This window comes from Astatotilapia calliptera, chromosome 19, assembly GCF_964374335.1.
Source record: "Astatotilapia calliptera chromosome 19, fAstCal68.1, whole genome shotgun sequence".
Taxonomy (NCBI): domain Eukaryota; kingdom Metazoa; phylum Chordata; class Actinopteri; order Cichliformes; family Cichlidae; genus Astatotilapia; species Astatotilapia calliptera.
In genome coordinates, this window is record NC_137440.1 from 13,938,368 (window position 1) to 13,959,624 (window position 21,257).

The 21,257-nt window shown below is 42.6% G+C and overlaps 1 pseudogene across 1 annotated transcript; it reads left to right on the forward strand.

Moving 5' to 3' along the window:
• Nucleotides 1–1,486: 1,486 nt before the first annotated feature.
• LOC145422618 (calpain-1 catalytic subunit-like) lies at nt 1,487–20,866 on the forward strand (annotated as a pseudogene). Its single transcript, XR_013903920.1, has 21 exons — nt 1,487–2,616; nt 3,126–3,195; nt 3,281–3,399; nt 3,577–3,710; nt 3,799–3,973; nt 4,166–4,371; nt 4,580–4,737; nt 4,788–5,014; nt 5,149–5,220; nt 7,151–7,221; nt 14,768–14,928; nt 15,188–15,336; nt 17,332–17,445; nt 17,524–17,592; nt 17,722–17,779; nt 18,232–18,293; nt 18,522–18,590; nt 18,693–18,771; nt 19,549–19,665; nt 19,837–19,889; nt 20,020–20,866. The product of XR_013903920.1 is annotated as a calpain-1 catalytic subunit-like (transcript).
• Nucleotides 20,867–21,257: the final 391 nt, after the last annotated feature.

Sequence of the window (21,257 nt, forward strand, 5' to 3'; positions counted from 1 at the left end):
CGAAACCAGACTCCTTCCCACTCCCCCGCATGGATGACTTAGTCGACCGTGTTGGGTCAGCCACCTTTGTGACCAAGCTTGACCTCCTAAAAGGATACTGGCAGGTTCCGTGCTTTTGTTACGCCTGACCATTTTTTACAGTATACTGTCATGCCGTTTGGGCTACGGAATGCCCCAGCTACCTTCCAGCGGCTGATGAACACGGTGCTGCATGGAGTTAGAAACTGTGAAGTGTATCTGGATGACATAGTTGCCTATTCCTCCACTTGGCCTGAACACCTCAAAACCCTTAGTGAAATATTTGACCGCCTGCGTGATGCCTCTCTGACACTAAATTTGGCTAAGTGCGAGTTTGGAAAGGCTGCGGTAACCTACCTGGAGAAACGAGTCGGACAGGGTCAGGTTCTCCCGGTTGCGGTGAAAGTGCAGGCAATACTGGACTTTCCCGCTCCGCAGACCCGTCGGGAGCTGCGGCGGTTTCTAGGCATGGCAGGTTATTATCGTGGTTTCTGCAAGAACTTCTCTAAGGTAGTAGCCCCGTTGACCAGTCTTGCCAGTCCAAAATCACCATTCACATGGTCGGAGACATGTCAGTTTGCTTTTGAAGCTGTCAAAGCTCTCCTTTGCAGTGCTCCTGTGTTGGCCGCCCCTGATTTCGCACGTCCATTCAAGCTTGAGGTGGATGCGAGTGCCTTGGGGGCTGGGGCAGTGCTCTTGCAGGAGGATGTAAATGGCATCGACCATCCGGTCTGTTATTTTTCCAAGAAATTTCTAAAATACCAACTACATTACAGCACGATCGAGAAGGAAGCCTTAGCCTTGTTATTAGCCTTGCAGCACTTTGAGGTGTACCTTGGATCCAGTCCTGTTCCAACCATCGTATTCTCGGACCACAACCCTCTCCAGTTCCTGTCTCGGATGCAGAATAGCAACCAGCGCCTTATGCGCTGGTCCTTACTCTTACAGGACTTCAACATTGAGATCCGTTACAAAAAGGGCTTAGAGAATGTTATGGCTGATGCCCTCTCTCGGTCTTGAATCAAACATCTTTGTGTAGAGATGGATGTTTGATTTTTTGGGGGGGGAGAACTGTTACGACCCAGTGATGTGTGTGTTGTGTTATGCCTCCCACGGGGGGGATGGCTGTGGGTATCTTTCCCCTTTTTCTCTCCTAGGAGGTGGAAACCTGGGCGTGGCTGCTTGGTATCCGGGTGGAGTCTCTGCCTGTCCTGTGTGGATCCTGTGTGGATAATTGATGGACCACCTCCGGTACTTAAGGACTTAACGACAGCCACCTGGAAGCTCTCCCCGAGCCTCCACCACTCGACCAAGAACCTGTGTGATGATCTATGTTAGTGCAGTGTAGAGTTTTGAGTGTATATCTGGTTGGGATGTCTACTTGGTTGTAAATAGTGTAAATAGTATATCTGGGTGGGATGGCTATTATATTGTAAATAATTGTAAATAGATTGTCAAATAGCCTGATATATCACTGTCACTGCCGCAGCCTTGTAGGCATGAGAAGCCGTTTTTTTTTTTTAACACGTTTTCTCCTGTTTTTTCCCTTAGAAAGGTAGGTAAGCGACTTGTCTTTTGTTTGGCTTCTTTTTATTTTGGTGTAGGGAAGCGTAGGGATCACTAGGGAGTTTTGTTTGTTGTTTTGGCATTGCTCACTGCCGACGAAAATAAACGGCTGCTTACCACTTGAACGGTATTGTTGTCGGTGTACTTACTTGGGTGGGGAGTGGGGGGGGCTAACCCTCGTGTTGCGTTTTTTCACTCGCTTGGACTACAAACGTAACACTTGTGTGTAAACACCTATAAAACTAACCCTGCAGGTTCAAGGGTAATTCCAAGGAAAGTGGTGGAGTTTAAGTGAAATTTCCATAGTAAGGTAAGGAGGAGCCACAACCTGTCCTGGCTGATTTAGGGGATTGTGGGCATTATATAAGACTGAAGCCTGTCCACTCTTACCTGCAGACCTGCTCCGTATCTACTAAACAACATGCTTCCTCTTTCGTGACTCGTTCAGGTAAAATGTTTGTTTAACAATTTAAGGACTAATGACTCAAATCAAAGTTATTATAGTTTTTCTTTTTCTGTTTATTTTTAGTGTTAGGTTTTGTTTTGTTTTTATTAGTTTCATAGTAATAGTTCTTAAATATTCTTACTATATGGGCATTTCATTGATACTTTTTTTGTTGCAGTTATTTTCTTTTTCTTTTGAAAGAAAATAACCTAAACAATGTTTGCATTATTTATATATATTAATATATTATAATTTGAGCTGACATGTTTTTTTTGTACTGTGTCATTTATTATACTAATCTGTCAAATTTACATGCCAACTTCTTGAAAACAGAGACAAACACTGCAGCAATGCCTCCTCCTGGTGCATGCCTGAACATTATGGAGGCTCGTCACAAGCAGATGGGATATGGGAGCATCTCCAACCCTGAGAAGTTCTTTAACCAAGACTTCAAGAACCTGAAACAGTACTGTCTAACCAAAGGAGTAAGGTACCTCGATGACATGTTCCCCCCTGATGCAAAGTCTGTTGGCCAGGGGATACTGATGCCCTCCGACCTGGCCCACGTGAAGTGGCTAAGACCTGCGGTGAGTATTTAAAGATGTTTAAACTGCACATTAGACGCAGTATCACATTACTGCAAAGCAAAATTTTTTCCCACCTTTGCCCTACCATATTTGAGATTGTGAAACTAAATCTTCTCATGACTCAAGAAGTGAAATTTTGACTATAACAGTGCCCTCTAGTGGCTGTGAAAAAGAATTAAATCAATCCTTAAGGATTAAATAAAAGATATTCTATTAAAAATGCATTCTGTTATCCTAAACAACCTGATTAGTTAGTTTGTAATCTAGTTTAAAAATAACATGAAATATTCACATTCTGAAAAGAATCAAAGCCACAAGTTTACAAAATTATGATTATTCTTTCTTTTTCTGACTGACTTTTGATCATGAGCTTCTTTTCAGGATAATTATTCAGTTTATTTCATTTTCTGTTATATAAAAAAGTTGTGAATTAAGGGCCCTGGAAGAGTTTCATATTTCAAACTGAGACCCAAACCTCTCAAATTTGGGGCATACTCCCTGTTTTACAGCAAATTGCTCCTGATGCTGAATTTGTGGTTGATGGCGTCTCCAGATTTGACTTTGGTCAAGGTGTACTTGGTAGGGTCATTTCTTCACTCCTAATATTTACACTCTTGTATCTGCCTACAGTCCTGATTGTTCTTTTTTTGTTGTTGTTAAACAGGAAACTGCTGGTTTCTTGCATCAATCGGCGCACTGACTTTCCAGAATCACATTTTTGAACAAGTTGTTCCGCTCGACCAAAAAATCAAAGAGAACTACTGTGGCATTTTTCACTTCAGGGTAAACATCATTAAACTATCAGTATAGAGAAGTAATTATTATCTTTAACTGTTTTTTTCCCCCACTAAACGAAAATTTAAAAGCTGTTTATTTCACAGTGTTTGGATTATTTTGTCTCTAATGATCAAATTTCATGAAACACAACAAGCTCACAAAACAATTGTATCTTTACTTTAGTTCTGGAGATTCGGGCGGTGGGTGGACGTCGTCATTGATGACAAGTTGCCGACGATCAATGGCAGACTAATCTTTGTTCACTCCAAAGATCCAAATGAGTTCTGGCCTGCTCTGCTGGAGAAAGCTTATGCCAAGTATGCAAAGAAACATATGATTTATCCGATATACAGTGAACAAGTTACATGTGGGGGATCTGTGAAAAATATTATCTACCTCTGTCAGGGTTTGTGGTTCCTACACCGACATGACTTCTGGAACTCCTTCAGAGGCTGTGATGGATTTCACCGGTGGCGTCCACATGTGCGTCCAGCTGTCGGACGCCAGTTCAGACGTGTGGGGGCTGATATGCAGAGCTGGCAAATCCAACACATTGATGAGCTGTGGTACACCTCAAGGGGTAAGCACAAATAAACAGAGTCAGAGCAGTAGCCGAGTGTGGCGAGAATAAGGCACAGCGGGACCATCTTGAATTTGAGCCATCTTTATTCAGCACTTCTCACCTCAACACACATCAACCCCTGAGTCCTGTGTTTTAACACGGCGGGCGTGATTGCGGATGTCCTGCAGGTGCGTCCGCACGGCACCGCAGACCACACCCCACCACATACCCCCACCACATACAACCCATCGCCCGATTGAGGCCGGGGAGCCATCTGGCCGAACCTACTCCCGCCCACCGGCCTCCAACCTGATGACAGGGCAGTGTCTCTTGCGGAGGCCGCCCACGCCTCCAGCAGCGACACTGGTCCGGCAGTTGAATACCTGGCGAACCGGCACGACCCTGCAGGCACAGCCGTGAGCACCTGCTCAAAGGCGGTTGGACACTCGTCCATTGTTCCAGGACAGCTTGCGTCTTGCTCTTGGCCCCAGTTCGTGCAGGTCCCCCTTACACGGGGACCTCTGTCTCCCTGCGTGGCTCCTCCATTGTCTCCGGCTGGAGCAGCTGCTCCACTGCTCCCGGCTGGACAGGACCCTCGTGCACCTGATTCCTCTCTGGCTGCAGCGGCTCCTCTACCACTCCCGGCTGGAGCAACCCCTCATGCAGCGGCTCCTCACCCAGCAGGCATGGACCCCCTCGCACCTCGTACACCTCCGGCTTGAGGGCCTCCTCCACCACTCCCGGCTTGAGCAGCCCTTCCCGCAGTGGCTCCTCTACCTCCAGTAGGTGTAGACACCTAGCGTGCCTTGTCTGCCGCATTCGGCTGGAGCAGCTCCTCCACTGCTCCTGGCAGTAGCAGCCCTTCACCCAGCCGCTTACTCTCCTCCGGCCGGCGCGGACTATTGCCTGCCTCGTCTACCACCTCCGGCTGCTAAGGTGCCTAACGCGTACCTCTGCCACCTGCTCCTGCTGGATAGCCGCCAAGTCAGCCATCATCTGGGACAGCCCCTCCCTGCCCTGGCTCTGTTGTGCCGCGTCCTGGGTTTCGGCACCAGTGTGGTGAGAATAAGGCACGGTGGGACCACAGATCTTGAATTTTAGCCATCTTTATTCAGCACTTCTCGCCACAACACAAACCAACCCTTGAGTCGCCATGTTTTAACACGTCGGGCGTGATTGCGGATGCCCTGCAGGTGCGTCCGCACAGCCCAGCAGACAATGCCCCACCACACCGAGATGTCAGGCTATTGTGTACTCCACCCAAGGTAGCTGCTAGCTTCAGATAGATTGATTGGATGTTGCAACACATTGGAGAGCAGTAGGCAGTGGTTGTAATCGACCAGCAGGTGGTTGGTTCCAGTGCTTATTCCAAGCGCAGGTCGAACAGGCTATAACATATTCACGGGCGTCTCTGTCAAGTATTTAGATGTTTAGCTGATTGCAGATATGCCAGATTTTTGTGGTCTGTCCAAACAATAAATGGTTGAGCCATGCTCTCCAGCCAGTGCCTCCATTCCTCCGAAGTGAGCTTGATAGCCAATACTTCCTGGTCTCCCACATCATGATTTTGTTTTGCGGATGAGAGATGGTGAGATTTAAAATGTGTTGAGTGTTTTCCACTCAGACTGCACTTCATTATCAACTGATAAAACTGGTAACATATTCCACGAAAAATATAAAACTAAAGCAATGATGTAATGATAAGTTACAGTTATGGAGTAATCAACCAATACTGCAAAAATGCAACCCAAGTTAGCATGCACTTTGGGATGTGCTTAATTGGGAATGTAGATTCTGGAACTAGAAGACAGTTTTGACCTATTTGACTCTGAAAGTTGCAAAACTTTCAGAGTACATCGGACTACAAACACGCACATTACCAACTCCGGAAGACGATCAAAGCAGCCAAACGTGAGTACAGGGACAGGGTGGAGCAACAGTTTGACAACCCTCGGAGTATGTGGCAGGGACTAAACACGATCACAGACTTTAGAGGGAAAACCAGCACACTGCAGACCACGGCCTCTCTGTGTGAGGATCTAAACGTATTCTACGCTAGATTCGACACAGCGAACACCATGAGACCGGACAGTGTGCGCACCGTGGATGACGTCAGTGCGCACACTGTGTCTGAGGAGGATGTGCGGAAGTGCTTCAGGAAGGTGAACGCACGCAAAGCTACTGGTCCGGACGGGATTCCCGGCCGCGTCCTCAAGTCATGCGCGGCTCAGCTGGCTGGAGTGTTCACGCACATCTTCAACCTTTCCCTCTCTCTGTCTGTAGTCCCAGCCTGCTTCAAAATGGCCACCATCGTCCCTGTACCCAAATCCTCCACCATCTCCTCATTGAACGACTGGCGACCTGTAGCCCTGACCCCCATCGTAAGCAAATGCTTCGAGAAGCTGGTCAGGGACTTCATCTGCTCTGCACTACCCGACTCACTGGACCCTCTACAGTTTGCATACCGCCACAACAGGTCCACTGATGATGCCATAGCCCTGACACTACATACTGCCCTGTCACACCTGGAGAAGAGAGACACGTATGTGAGAATGCTGTTTGTAGATTACAGCTCAGCATTCAATACCATCGTTCCCTCGAAGCTGGATAGGAAACTGCAGGATCTAGGACTGAGCAGCTCCCTCTGCAGCTGGATCCTTAGCTTCCTGTCTGACAGACGCCAAGTGGTCAGACTGGGCAGCATCACCTCATCCCCCGTCACACTGAACACTGGTGCTCCACAGGGGTGTGTACTGAGCCCTCTCCTGTACTCACTCTACACCTACGACGGCCACTAACAACTCCAACATCATTGTGAAGTTTGCGGACGACACTACAGTGGTGGGTCTTATCACCAACAGTGATGAGACAGCTTACAGGGAGGAGGTCAGCGCCCTGACCCACTGGTGTCAAGACACCAGTGGGTCTTATCATGCTACTCTTTTGACAAGATGGCGCCTGTGATCGGCAATGCCGCTGTCAAACTCTGTGTTCTCCTGTTTTATGTTGCATTACCGATTTTGCTGCTGTCTGTGGATAAGATTACAGCTACCTATGTTTACGATCGCCACACTTTACTTCGGATTAAATCAACTATGGAATCTATGGATGAAACCTGGAAATATTTTCGAGGCTTCTCTCCACCCTCCGGGCGATCAGCTGTTGCCCATTACGTCCCTTGCTTGCCCGGGCCAGGGAAAAACCGGAGCCGCCGTTCCCGGACAAATCACCGTCAGAGAAGACGAGGAAGGAGAGCGGGCATCCAAGTGAGATTACGGAAATATAAGAGTACCGCTGATTTAACGTCCTGCTTGGAGCTCTCAACATTGGCTGTTTTTGCTAAGGCGGACCTCCAGCTAAATACACAGCTTCCCCGCTTGGGCTTCATCAGGACGCCGTGTCTGAGAACAGTCTTCCCAGACCATGTGAGTGACCGTCCTATTGTCCCACGGATTATACTAAACGGTAAAAAGCCCCGAGGAGTATGCAGTGCGAACCTGCACCAAGCCCCTCAGGGTGTAAACAGTGATGCTCCAGCACCGCCGATTAACATGGCTCTATTAAATTGCCGCTCGATCTCAAATAAGGCATTTGTTCTCAACGACCTTTTCATTAGGAATAATTTGGACTTTATGTTCCTAACTGAAACCTGGCAGCGGAATATGGAATTTGTCCATTTTAATGAACTGTGTCCAGCAGACTGTAAGTGCTTAACCACACCGCGTCTCTCAGGACGTGGTGGTGGGTTGGCAGTTATTTCTAGAAACTCCTTTTTCTGTCGGCTGGTAAAGACCCCCTCCTTTAACTCCTTTGAAATCCAGATGATGAAGATCAATAGGACTCACCCCTTCTATGTGATTTTAATCTATAGGCCACCGGGACTAGCTAGGAGTTTCTTAGTGGAGTTTGGGGATTTTCTATCCTCCACCATTAAGCTGGAAAGAATTCTTCTGCTGGGGGATTTTAATCTTCATGTTGATGACAGTTCATGTCACGCTGCTTCGGATTTTCTCACTCTCTTAGACTCTTTTAACCTTGTCCAACATGTGACTGGGCCAACACACAGTGGTGGCCACACCCTGGACCTGATATTATCACTGGGTTTGGATATTGGCCCAGTCCATTGCAGAGACATTTTTATTAGTGATCATAAATACCTTTTATTTGACCTTTCTTTTACTTATGACACTCTACCCTCTGTTTATGAGAAGCGTTCACGATTAATTAACGACTCAGCGGTAGAAGAATTTATGGAATTGTTTGATAACAATTTATCTGAAACAGATGATATAGATCAGCAGATGGCCTCCTTCAATTCACAATGTCAAAAAATTCTAGATAAAGTGGCTCCTCTTAAAATCAGGAAAGGCAGTACTGTTAAATGCCCGCCCTGGTTTACAGAAGCTATCCGCAGCTTTAGGTGAATATGCCGAAAAACCGAGCGCCTGTGGAAAATCACAAAACTCGAGGTTCACAAGCTCCATTTAAAAGAACTATTATCTACCTTTAATGACATGGTGACAGACTCAAGAGCCACTGGGGGCGATCGTGGCTCAAGAGTTGGGAGGTCGCCTTGTAATCGGAAGGTTGCCGGTTCGAGCCCCGGCTTGGACAGTCTCGGTCGTTGTGTCCTTGGGCAAGACACTTCACCCGTTGCCTACTGGTGGTGGTCAGAGGGCCCGGTGGCGCCAGTGTCCGGCAGCCTCGCCTCTGTCAGTGCGTCCCAGGGTGGCTGTGGCTACAATGTAGCTTGCCATCACCAGTGTGTGAATGTGTGTGTGAATGGGTGGATGACTGGATATGTAAAGCGCTTTGGGGTCCTTAGGGACTAGTAAAGCGCTATATAAATACAGGCCATTTACCATTTTACCACTTACTTCTCTCAACTACTTGCAGTAGGAAAAAGAAATCCGAAAGTTGTCTTTGATACAGTGAGTAGCATCGTCTCCCCCCCAACGCCATGTATACCTGTCTTTTCAGATAAAGACTGTAATGAATTTTTAAAATTTTTTCAAGATAAGATTAGTTGCCTAAGAGGTAACATAACTCCCTCAGGTAACCCCACCAACTATGATCGTCCACACTCCATAATTATGGAATCTTTCCTCCCAGTTTCTTTAGAGGATTTATTGGAAACACCGACTCAATTGAATCCTTCAACGAGTTTAGCTGATGTCTTACCTACTCATCTATTTTGTAAAGTTTTTGAGACCATCGGGCCCTCTGTGGTCACGCTGATAAACCATTCATTGCTATCTGGCTCTGTCCCCAGGTGCTTTAAACAGGGGGTTATTCAACCTCTGCTGAAAAAGCCTAACCTGGATCCAACACTTCAGTCAAGCTACAGGCCCATCTCAAAACTTCCTTTTATCTCTAAAATCTTAGAAAAAGTTGTTTGGCTACAAGTAAAGAAAGCGCTGGAGAAGCATAACATTCTTGATAAATTCCAATCGGGTTTTAGAAAGTTACACTCTACAGAAATAGCTCTGCTGAAAGTCACAAATGACCTCTTGATGGCTGCAGACAGGGGTGATTGCTCAGTCCTGGTTCTTCTGGACCTTAGTTCAGCCTTTGATACCGTTGACCATCAGATCTTAATCCATCGCTTAAATTGCATGGTAGGGATATCTGGATCTGTCCTAAAGTGGTTCACCTCATTTCTGGAAGATAGGACGCTTCTAGTTTCAGTGGGAAACTTCCAATCAGACGTGGCGAAGTTCCTATGTGGAGTTCCACAAGGTTCGGTTTTAAGCCCCCTGTTATTTTCACTATATATTCTTCCCTTAGGCCGGATCATTAGCGGTTTCAAAAATATTTCTTATCATTTGTATGCAGACGACATCCAATTATACATTTCTTTTAAATCTTGGGAATTAGACAAGCTATCCACTCTTATGGACTGTCTTAAGGAAATTAATCTTTGGATGACAAACAATTTCCTGCAACTGAACGCAGATAAGACAGAGTGCTTAATCCTTGCCCCAGAGAATATCAAGCCCCAAATTAGTCAACATCTGGGTGCTTTTTCATCGACGATAAAAGCCACTGCTCGGAATCTTGGGATAATTTTTGACCAATCTTTGTCCTTTGACGTTCATATTAAATCCGTGACCCGTTCCTGCTTTTTCCACTTAAGAAATATTGCCAAACTCAGGACTATTGTCTCCACAACCGAACTGGAGATGCTTGTCCACACCTTTATTTCCTCCCGGCTAGACTATTGTAATGCACTTTTCTCCTGTGTATCTAAGGCCTCACTAAATCGGCTCCAAGCGGTTCAAAATGCTGCAGCAAGGCTTTTAACCCACAGCAATAAATTTTCCCATATCACTCCTATACTAAAATCCTTGCATTGGCTTCCGATTGGGTATAGATATAAGTTTAAAATCCTCACCTTTACGTTTATGTCTCTACAAGGTGAGGCCCCCATCTATATCTCGGAGCTTCTCAAACCCTATTCTCCAAAGCGAACTCTTAGATCCACTGATAGTGGTCGTCTATCTATTCCACGGACTCGTCTGAAAACAAAGGGGGATCACGCTTTTCAAACCCTGGCTCCAATACTGTGGAACGGTTTACCCTCCTCACTACGCACCATCGACACGGTGGCCTCTTTTAAAAAACAGCTTAAAACTCATCTGTTTAGACAGGCATTTGGGTAATATGTTGTCTTATTTTATATTTATATTGTACTATTGCCTGTTTGATATGCTTTTATATTTCTTCTAATATTGTTCGTTTGACATGTTTTTATGTGAAGCACTTTGTAACAGCGTTTTTGTCTTAAAAAGTGCTATATAAATAAATTTTACTTACTTACTTACTTACAACCATCTCACCCTCGACGTCGCAAAGACAAAGGAGTTGATAGTGGACTTCCGGAGGTGCAGAGAAGTACACACCCCCATCACCATCAGCGGCGCTGCTGTGGAGAGAGTGAGCAGCTTCCGGTTCCTTGGCGTACACCTGGCTGAGGATCTTACATGGTCAGTACACACAAACAAAACAGTGAAGAAGGCGCAGCAGCGCCTCTTCTTTCTCAGGAGACTGAAAAGATTCGGCATGAGTCCCTGCATCCTCAGGACCTTCTATCACTGTGCCATTGAGAGCATCCTCACTAGATGCATCACCACCTGGTATGGCAACAGCACCGCCTTCTCATGGAAAGATGAGAATGCTAAATCATGGAGATGAAGATGGTGAATATACTTGAACACAAGCATCTTGTGATGTGGATTTTTTTTGTATGCATACATGAACTGAGAATGATGTACATAGATTATACCCATCATTTTCATGGCAAAAGCCTTTTTTTAATTTTAGAAGAAATATTTTTTTTGTAACTTTGGTCTCCCGCATCTGTGAATCCTTATATTGAGGGTGACTTGAGTTGATAGCTAGACTCTCCAGCGAGTAGTGCGGTGCTGTGAACGGATAATTGGAGGTGAGCTTCCCTCCCTCCAAGACATCTACAGGAAGCGGTGCCTGAGGAAAGCGGGGAGGATCATCAAGGACTCCAGTCACCCCAGCCATAAACTGTTCAGACTGCTTCCATCAGGAAGGAGGTTCTGCAGCATCCGGTCCCGAACCAGCAGACTGAGAGACAGCTTCTTCCACCAGGCCATCAGACTGCTGAACACTTCATAGACACCTCAGCTTCACTACTGGAACTTTAACATTATGCACTCCATACTGTACAGTAACGCCACTGTTTTGCACATGTCTCACTCTGTATATTTTATTTTCTATATTTTTATTTATTGCTTACTCTATTTAATTTGTAAAATATGTGTACACACACACACACACACACACACACACACACACACACACACACACACACACACACACGTAGAAAAATATTTAGTATACACATCCAGAAATGCATATACTATTATATATTGTACATATATTTATTAGTTTCAGATGTGGCCATTCTTGTATTTTGCTTGTTTACATTATTGTATTTTGCACAACTCTGTTGCTTGTGAAGCTCGCACACAAGAATTTCACTCACATGTGCTGTACCAATGTACCTGCACATGTGATGTGACAATAAAAGTGATTTGATTTGAACTTTTTTGTTAATCGACTGCCAGAAGTAGCTTTATGAAGACAAATAAGTGTGTCGCAAAATGTTGAAATTTGCTTTAAATCAACATAACGAAAAATTTTGCAGTCACTTTTTCCTAATGATATTATTGTATCAGAAGTCTTTGGTCATTGTAAAAAATAAAAATAATGTTCTTTGGTTGTAGGAAACATCTGCTAACACAGTTTTGCCAAATGGACTGGTCCAAGGGCACGCCTACACTGTAACAGGGGTTAAAGAGGTAAAGAATTAGACAGTAATCACAGTTATTATTGGAAGTGAATCTACAGTAATAACATTTCCCACAGTATGCAGTTTAGGAAGAATTACAGCAAAAACAGGTTCCTGACATATTGGACAAATATGTTAAAGGGGAGATTTAAAAACCTTTGAGCATACATTTAAATACCATAACAACTGATTTTTCTGTTGCCTGCTGCCAGCTTATTAGCCAAGGAAAAATTGTGAAGCTGATCCGTTTGTGGAACCCCTGGGGCAAAGGAGAGTGGGAAGGAGACTGGAGTGATTGGTAAGCAGTAATCAGCTTTGGTACTGTTTCATGAAGACATGATGGATAAAATTACATGTTGTAAAAATGTTGACATCTGCATTGTGTACTTGCTGCTCTAAAAGTGACTCAGTTACTCAAGTAGTTCTGGTCTTTAAGGGAAATTTAGTCTGAACTGTTTTTTCCAGTTACTGCTTAAACAAACTGGTGTAATATTTAGTTTAAAATGCAGGTGAAAGTACAACCTTTTAACCTATATTGAGTGTTGGGACTAACGCGTTACAGTAACTACGTTATTATTGTGGTAACGAGCACGGTAACTAGTTATTATGCCAAAATCAGGATTCAATCGTTACTGGGATTTAGATAGGGTCGTTATTCGTTACTTCTTGCGGTGGCTATCGTGGAGCTTCCACAGATTCAGTAACATTAGCAAGTGGAGGAGGCCAGCAGGTGGATGGGGGAAAGGGGAAGCAGGTGAAGCAGAGACCAGAGGCGGCCGACGGTCGGATGACCCATGAAAAACGGAATTGTCTTGTATTCAGAGAAAATATCAAGCGTTTCGTATCGAGGTGAAAAGGGACACAGTTTGTCCCGGACTTCAGCTAGAATGAAAAAGACACAAAGCTGGAGTTATTCTGTGTCTTTGCTGCACAGCTGCCTCTTCTTCTCTCATTCTCACCCCTCCCTCTCCTGTTGCTACTTCAATCATGAAACTGATCAATGATCAGCTGATCGGATTTTCTCTCTCGTTTGTTTATCGCTCACTTTGCGCCGAAAGAGGAAACCAGCGGATGTCGCGCTAAACAACAGCAGCACATTTAAGCTTGATCAGCTGTTGTTAGAATACTTAGATGCTTTCTAGTATCAGCTGATGTTTGCTGGAGCCACAGCTGTAAAAGCTGCTGGTCATGATATCGGTTTGGGTATGTGGTGAGAGGGAAACATGAAGATGAAACCAGGAGATGTCCTTACTGAATCATCAGAGCTGAACAGGTGATGGAGAAACAGGTTTACCTTTTAGGTGACATGAATGAGTTGAAGGGAAGTTATGAACTGTTTCTGAGAGACAAATAACCCCAGGATCCTTTTTTACGTAGCTGACGGCTGGCAACTGCAGGGGCGGGTCTAGCTAAGTTTTGCCGGGGGGGCCATGTAGGGCATTAACAGGGAGAGGGGGGCACAAAGAAATACTTTTCTTTCTTATTCTCATTTAAAATATCTAGCTTTTAATGAATAATTATCTCAATCTTACAACAAACAATTGATAGATTGATACATATATACCATCAAAACAGTGTATATCACTGTCACAACAGCGTTTGTTTTCATTCAAAGGCTTTATGATTTTTCCTATAATGGCGGCCGCTCTCTAGTCAAAATGCCTGGGCTGATTTTTTGTCCCAGTCCAGCCCTGTATGCAGCTCATCTGCAGTCTGGTGTTACCTACATCTTCCTATTCAGAAGGCAGAATTTCCGAGTTCTGAGTACAATCAAAGCACCACGACTGCAGTTTTTGTGTTGGATGTAAGAAGCGCACATGACGCTGTGACGTAGGCTAGAATCATGGGGGTGCTCAACGACGGCCCAGGCGTTGGATTTCTCTCGTGGAAATATGCACATTATTTTTTCCTTTCTGTTGGAAGGTAGCACAGTGCACTTGTGGAAAGTAAGCAAGCTAGAAGACTGGCAAAGTTATGGAAGAAACACATTAACAAGAGAATTCTGAGTAAAACCAAAGTTACTTTCCCTAGTAACTAGTTACTTTGAAAGTAACGAGTAACTTGAAGTAACAGAGTTACTTTTGATAGAAGTAACTATTAATGTAACTAAGTTACTAATTTAAAGTAACTTACCAAACACTGCCTATATTTACTTAGGGAATATTTTTTCTTCAATACATGCAACTCTAGATAAAAATTAACAACATAATGTGTCATCTCTTACCTAAAATACTGTCTTTAAGGTCCCACTGAGTTCTCAAGACCGCCAAAAGTGCCTTTCAGTGGCTGATGATGGAGAGTTTTGGTAAGCAAATTTCGTCAAAAGAAAACTACAACCTCTGGCGGTATTATATTAATACCACCAGAAGTTGTAGTTTTCTCTTTTTTTGCTTTATTTACTCTGTACTATGTTATAAGCTTAGAGTTTTATACTTTGACATCACATCTAAATAAATTAGGAATGAGAATCTACCTGATTTTATTAACAGGATGGCATTTGAAGATCTCTGTAAGTTCTACACAGATCTTGACATCTGTGGCCTGAAACCAGACTTCATAGATGGAAAATCCTCTGCTCAGTGGAAGACCTCTGTGTACGAGGGTCGGTGGGTTGCTGGAACTACTGCTGGAGGCTGCATAAATAACAGAGGTAATTATATAGCATATACTGGAATATAGGTGTTTAAATGTTCTGTTGTACATTAAAACAATATTAATGTTTTGCTATAATACAGAAAAACATTTGCAAGAAAATAAGATTTTACAGAAACATGCAGAAACTGATTGTCACTGAGCTCTGACAAATAAGAGGAATGAGGGAAAGGGCCAGCGCCACATACAGCAAAAACATAATGTTTTAATCTTCAATTCATGTAAATAAAACATATTTTTCCCTCTATGTCCTCCAGACACTTTCTGGACAAATCCACAGTATCGAATTAAGGTCGTAGGTGAAAACTCTGAGTCCAATGGGGAGAAAAACATCCTAGTGTCTCTCATGCAAAAGCCTGACAAGAGGAACAGACGCCTGGTGTAGAACCTCCACATTGGTTTTTCTGTATATTTAGTAAGTATTTCTCTGTCTCTATCTATCATACATATGGAAAGAAAATGCATGCAAAAGAGAACATAAACTAACTATGGTGAAAATAAAAACCATGTTGAAGTTGACATTTTCAGAGCATGAAAATGTATTTAACCATTGTCAGAATTTGTATCGTAATGTGGAAACAACAATAATAATGTGGCATTTAAATGCAGAAAATGACAGATCAAAAATTAACTACAACATAAAAATTATTTGTGGGCTAGAAAACATTTTGTTAGCAAGCCAAGCTTTAATATGCTGTCCAAACATTCATACAGTGGCTGTGCACATGTTGAAATAACTAACTAATGACTAACTGAATTATTATTTATTCCCAACATGAATGAAATTCCTGACGTCCTTCAAGGTGACCAAAGACGTAAGAAGCTAATTTATTCTATTTCATGTTTATAATACACATACAGTGGCTTGCAAAAGTATTCGGCCCCCTTGAACTTTCCCACATTTTGTCACATTACAGCCACAAACATGAATCAATTTTATTAGAATTCCACGTGAAAGACCAACACAAAGTGGTGTACACGTGAGAAGGGGAACGAAAATCATACATGATTCCAAACATTTTTTACAAATAAATAACTGCAAAGTGGGGTGTGCGTAATTATTCAGCCCCCTTTGGTCTGAGTGCAGTCAGTTGCCCATAGACATTGCCTGATGAGTGCTAATGACTAAATAGAGTGCACCTGTGTGTAATCTAATGTCAGTACAAAAACAGCTGCTCTGTGACGGCCTCAGAGGTTGTCTAAGAGAATATTGGGAGCAACAACACCATGAAGTCCAAAGAACACACCAGACAGGTCAGGGATGAAGTTATTGAGAAATTTAAAGCAGGCTTAGACTACAAAAAGATTTCCCAAGCCTTGAACATCACACGGAGCACTGTTCAAGCAATCATTCAGAAATGGAAGGAGTATGGCACAACTGTAAACCTACCAAGACAAGGCCGTCCACCTAAACTCACAGGCCGAACAAGGAGAGCGCTGATCAGAAATGCAGCCAAGAGGCCCATGGTGACTCTGGACGAGCTGCAGAGATCTACAGCTCAGGTGGGGGAATCTGTCCATAGGAAAACTATTAGTCGTGCACTGCACAAAGTTGGTCTTTGCATAAAGAGTGGCAAGAAGAAAGCCATTGTTAACAGAAACCATAAGAAGACTTGTTTGCAGTTTGCCACAAGCCACGTGGGGGACACAGCAAACATGTGGAAGAAGCTGCTCTGGTCAGATGAGACCAAAATGGAACTTTTTGGCCAAAATGCAAAACGCTGTGTGTGGCGGAAAACTAACACTGCACATCACTCTGAACACACCATCCCCACTGTCAAATATGGTGGTGGCAGCATCATGCTCTGGGGGTGCTTCTCTTCAGCAGGGACAGGGAAGCTGGTCAGAGTTGATGGGAAGATGGATGGAGCCAAATACAGGGCAATCTTGGAAGAAAACCTCTTGGAGTCTGCATAAGACTTGAGACTGGGGCGGAGGTTCACCTTCCAGCAGGACAACGACCCTAAACATAAAGCCAGGGCAACAATGGACTGGTTTAAAACAAAACATATCCATGTGTTAGAATGGCTGAGTCAAAGTCCAGATCTAAATCCAATCCAGAATCTGTGGCAAGATCTGAAAACTGCTGTTCACAAACGCTGTCCATCTAATCTGACTGAGCTGGAGCTGTTTTGCAAAGAAGAATGGGCAAGGATTTCAGTCTGTAGATGTCTGTGAAGGTTCTCAGTCATCCAGATCATCGTAATCTAAGGAGCTTGGAAAGAAAAGCGTCTGGGCTTCTTTAAGTTGCTTGAAGACGTTTCACCTCTCATCCAAGAAGCTTCTTCAGTTCTAAGGTCAAATGGTGGAGAGTCCCAGATTTAAACCCAGTAGGAGTATCCCCCCAAAAGAGGGACAAAAGGTCCCCCTGATGATCCTCTACCTAATCACATGAGCCAAGGCTCCCTTGGCTCCCTCTATTGGGAGCCAAGATTTCTATGAAAGTAATGCATATTGGTCTCCCCACAGTGAGAATTCAAATTCAAATGAGCAAAGATATGAGCCAGTTGAAAAGGTTTGTAACAAATCATTTAATTGTGTCCGTGTTATTTTGCTGTTCATGTGTTATTAATGTGAACTGTTGACTCGTCAGGTCACAAAAGTAAAAAACCATCAGGATGAAGAAAACAAGAAAACATTCTTCCGTCAATACTCTGACAAGGTAATTAAAAAAGATCTTTTTGCTAATAATATTAGCCGCATTACTGCAATATTACAAGTTTATATAGCATTATGTGTCTAACGTCTGTGTAATGTATCATGTAGTAAACCAAATCAATTAATGTTTCAGTATGAAGAAGTGGATGCTGAGCAGCTCCAGAGGCTTCTAAATGAAAACATCCTGAAAGGTTTGGCCTTTAAAAAGTCTGTCAAGCTCAATTTAAATTTACTGGGCCACCTACACATGGCTGTTTGGCCATGGGAACCCATTCCATGAAGCTCCTTGTGCACAGTTTTTGTGCTGATGTTATTGCCAGAGGAGGTTTGGAGCCCTGTAAATACTTTTGTTCATATAGCGTAGTTTCCAGGTCTGACCCGTCCAATTTATAAATCAGTATTATTTCCTGTAAGCCTTCATCGGACTCTGGCAAACTCTGGTTTATGAGACTATGACTCTAACTTATTAATACAAAATTAACTGTGGTCCACATGAGTGTAAACATCAGTAATACAGCAGGGTGTGCAAGACCCTCAGTTTCTTAATCGCCATGGCTACTTCGACATGCAGTCTATGACTCTGAATACTGTGGATGACAATCGTGCTACACTGTCTTTGCTAATTCAACTCTGTTTTATTTAGGAGAAATGAAATCTGGAGGGTTCAGCCTTGATGCCTGTCGCAGCATGGTGGCTCTAATTGATGTATCCTGTTATAATACATGTGATACTAGAAAAAGCAGATTAAGAAACTTTGTAGTTTGCCTTTCTGAGCTGTTGAAAAGTAACAATGAATCTTTGTAGGTACATAACAGAAGAATAGTCTATGTGTAAGCAAACCTGAGTGGTCTTCTGTTGATATAACCAGCATTACTCATCTGAAAGACCAGACTAAGATTTGTCCCTTTGCTACCTTAATGTGGGTTTTAAAAGACATCAATCACAGGCAAACTAAACAGTGAGGAATTTGTCCGTCTGTGGAACAAGGTCACCAAGTACAAGGTAAAGGGAAAAAAACAGCCTTAAAACATATATCAATACATCTGCTATAGATGTGAAGATTTTCCCTGATCACAGTTTCTTTTTTTTTTCTTCTCTTATCAGGAGACTTTCTTCCTCACCGACGTTTCAAAAACAGGAACGCTGTCACTGAGTGAGCTGAGGAACGCATTTGTAGCTTCAGGTATATCAGACAAGGATTCAGTATATTTAATATAAATGTAATATGTTCAAATATAAATAGTATGAACAAAAAAAAATTTCTGTGCTTCATACTGCAACACTGAATCACATTAAATTATGTAATAAAATTCTAGATTATAGTTTAACTGCATAAATTATCATTAGAAAAAATACAAGAATTATAGTATAGTATTGTATAATTAATATATATTCATTATATAGATGATATTGTAAACGTCACAGTAAACATGTTAATGTTTGTACAAAAATTATCATCATAAAGTTACAAGCACACAAACCACTTCCTGGTGCATTTGGATGAGGGGAAATGAGGGTTTCTAATATCTGCAAATACCTGCCCCCCTTGTCCTTATTATCTGGTTAGGCAAAATATACCTTTATCTGTGACTTCTGCTTTATTTGCATCAGCCAGACAGGACAGGTTCAACCAGAGAACCTCCCTCCCTGTACACTACCCATCCCATGAAACAACCAAAGCCCTGAATAGCTCCTTTGGAGCTGGATGAGATTGTTTTCCAAACATATTTAAAGCCTGATGGCAAGATTAGATAATCCCGAGTCCAGCTGTTGGCCCACATCCTACTTACTTACTCTTGATGTCAGGTCATCCTTATGACTTTGCACATGGCTGAATATTGTGACTACTGTCTGTCATCCTCACAAATGGCATGGGATTTCATACCAGCTTAATAATGCAATTAGATAGATGGATAGATAAGCAAACTCCTCCTCAAGTCTGACTGTGTGTGTTCTTCAGGAATGAAGGTTTCAGATGACATGCTCAGTCTGATGGCTCTGCGCTATGGCGCCTCCTCTGGACACATGGCACTGGAGTGCTTCATCAATCTCATGATTCGCTTGGACTGCATGAAGAGTAAGTGAAGCCGAGAAGAAATAACAACAGTAGATGTGTAGATAGCTGAAAATAAATCTCATGCAGTGAGAATGAAAAGTTTTTTCAGTTGAAAACATCTTTCTCGCTTCTAAGATTTGATTAAGGTTCATGATTTGTACAGTTTAAACTCAAAGTTGTGTTCTTCAACAGAAATCTTCAAACAGTTGTCTGATGGAAAATCCATTCATCTCAAGGAGTCAGAGGTAATAAAGTCACTTTAGTGCTGACAGAGCAAACGAATAAATAAATATAAATATTTATACAAAGAAAATGCATTCGTTTAAATGGTGATACTTAAATGTTATTAATAAATAATCTCTGTCTTATTTTCAGTGGATGTACGTTTCCATGTACACTTAAGCCAGCTGAAAGACAGATGCACGTTTCATCTGGAAAACACAAGAAGATATTTCAAAAACTTGTTTTCTGTGAATTAGCTATAACACTTTATTACTTTGAAACAACTAAACACAATAATGTGAAACTATAACAAACACTATCATTTAAAGCTGTAAACCATATGCCTCTCTGCATATTATGTCAATGACTGAATAACTGCTTTTTATTTATAAATAGTATTGCAAACTTGTCAATCTGTGTTTGAATTAGAGATGGCACGATACCACTTTTGTATGTCCAATACCGATACCGATATCATAAATTTGGATATCTGCTGATACCGATATGAATCCGATATAGTGTATTTTTTAATCAATAAAACTGTTTTAATATCTTGCTGTGTTTTGTATAAGTTCATACTGAAGTTTTAAAAAAATAAATAAATAAAGCTATTCTGTTAAACCTGTATGCAAAAAATACACTGCACCCAAAATATTTCATAGTTCAGCAAAACTGATCAATCTAATAAACTTAAACCTACTCCATCCTCCTTATTCTGGTATTTTAAAGAGCACTTAGCGGAAATATTAAGCAACCTAACTACGGTAATAGGGTTGCCAACTCCCAGCAAAAAAAAAAAAAAAAAAAAGGGAAGCACCCCCACCCTCCACCTCATGATGCTTAACATCTTTCTTCAACAAATTTGCAGACTGCACAGATGGAACCTTCCCAAAGGAAAAAAGTAGCTTCCTAGGGTATATTAGACTTAATAGTTACTATATACAGTAATGGATTTTATACATTTTACATCAGATTAAAACTTTGGGTGTAAGATTCAGATAGTTATTTATTAAAAGCTAGACATTTTAACTGAGAATAAGAAAGAAAAGTATGTTTTTGTGCCCCCCTTTTCCTGTTAATGCCCTATCGGCCCCCCTGGCTAAATTTTGCTACACCCGCCCCTGCAGAAGAGGCAGGGCTTAATATGGGAATGCTGTACAAACATTCAGAGATGAATTTACACACTTGCTTTACTTCTCTCTGGGATAACTTTCTTGGAGATGAAATGCTGGTTTGGTAGCGAGGCTCCAAACACTCAACCAGACCACCGAGAGGTCTCGCACGCCACAGCCACTCTATCACGTCACGCATACTGCTCGACGTGCTAAGGTTATGAGCTGAGTTACGTGATATTTAATGGATCGGATTACATTTTTGATTTCTCTCCGATT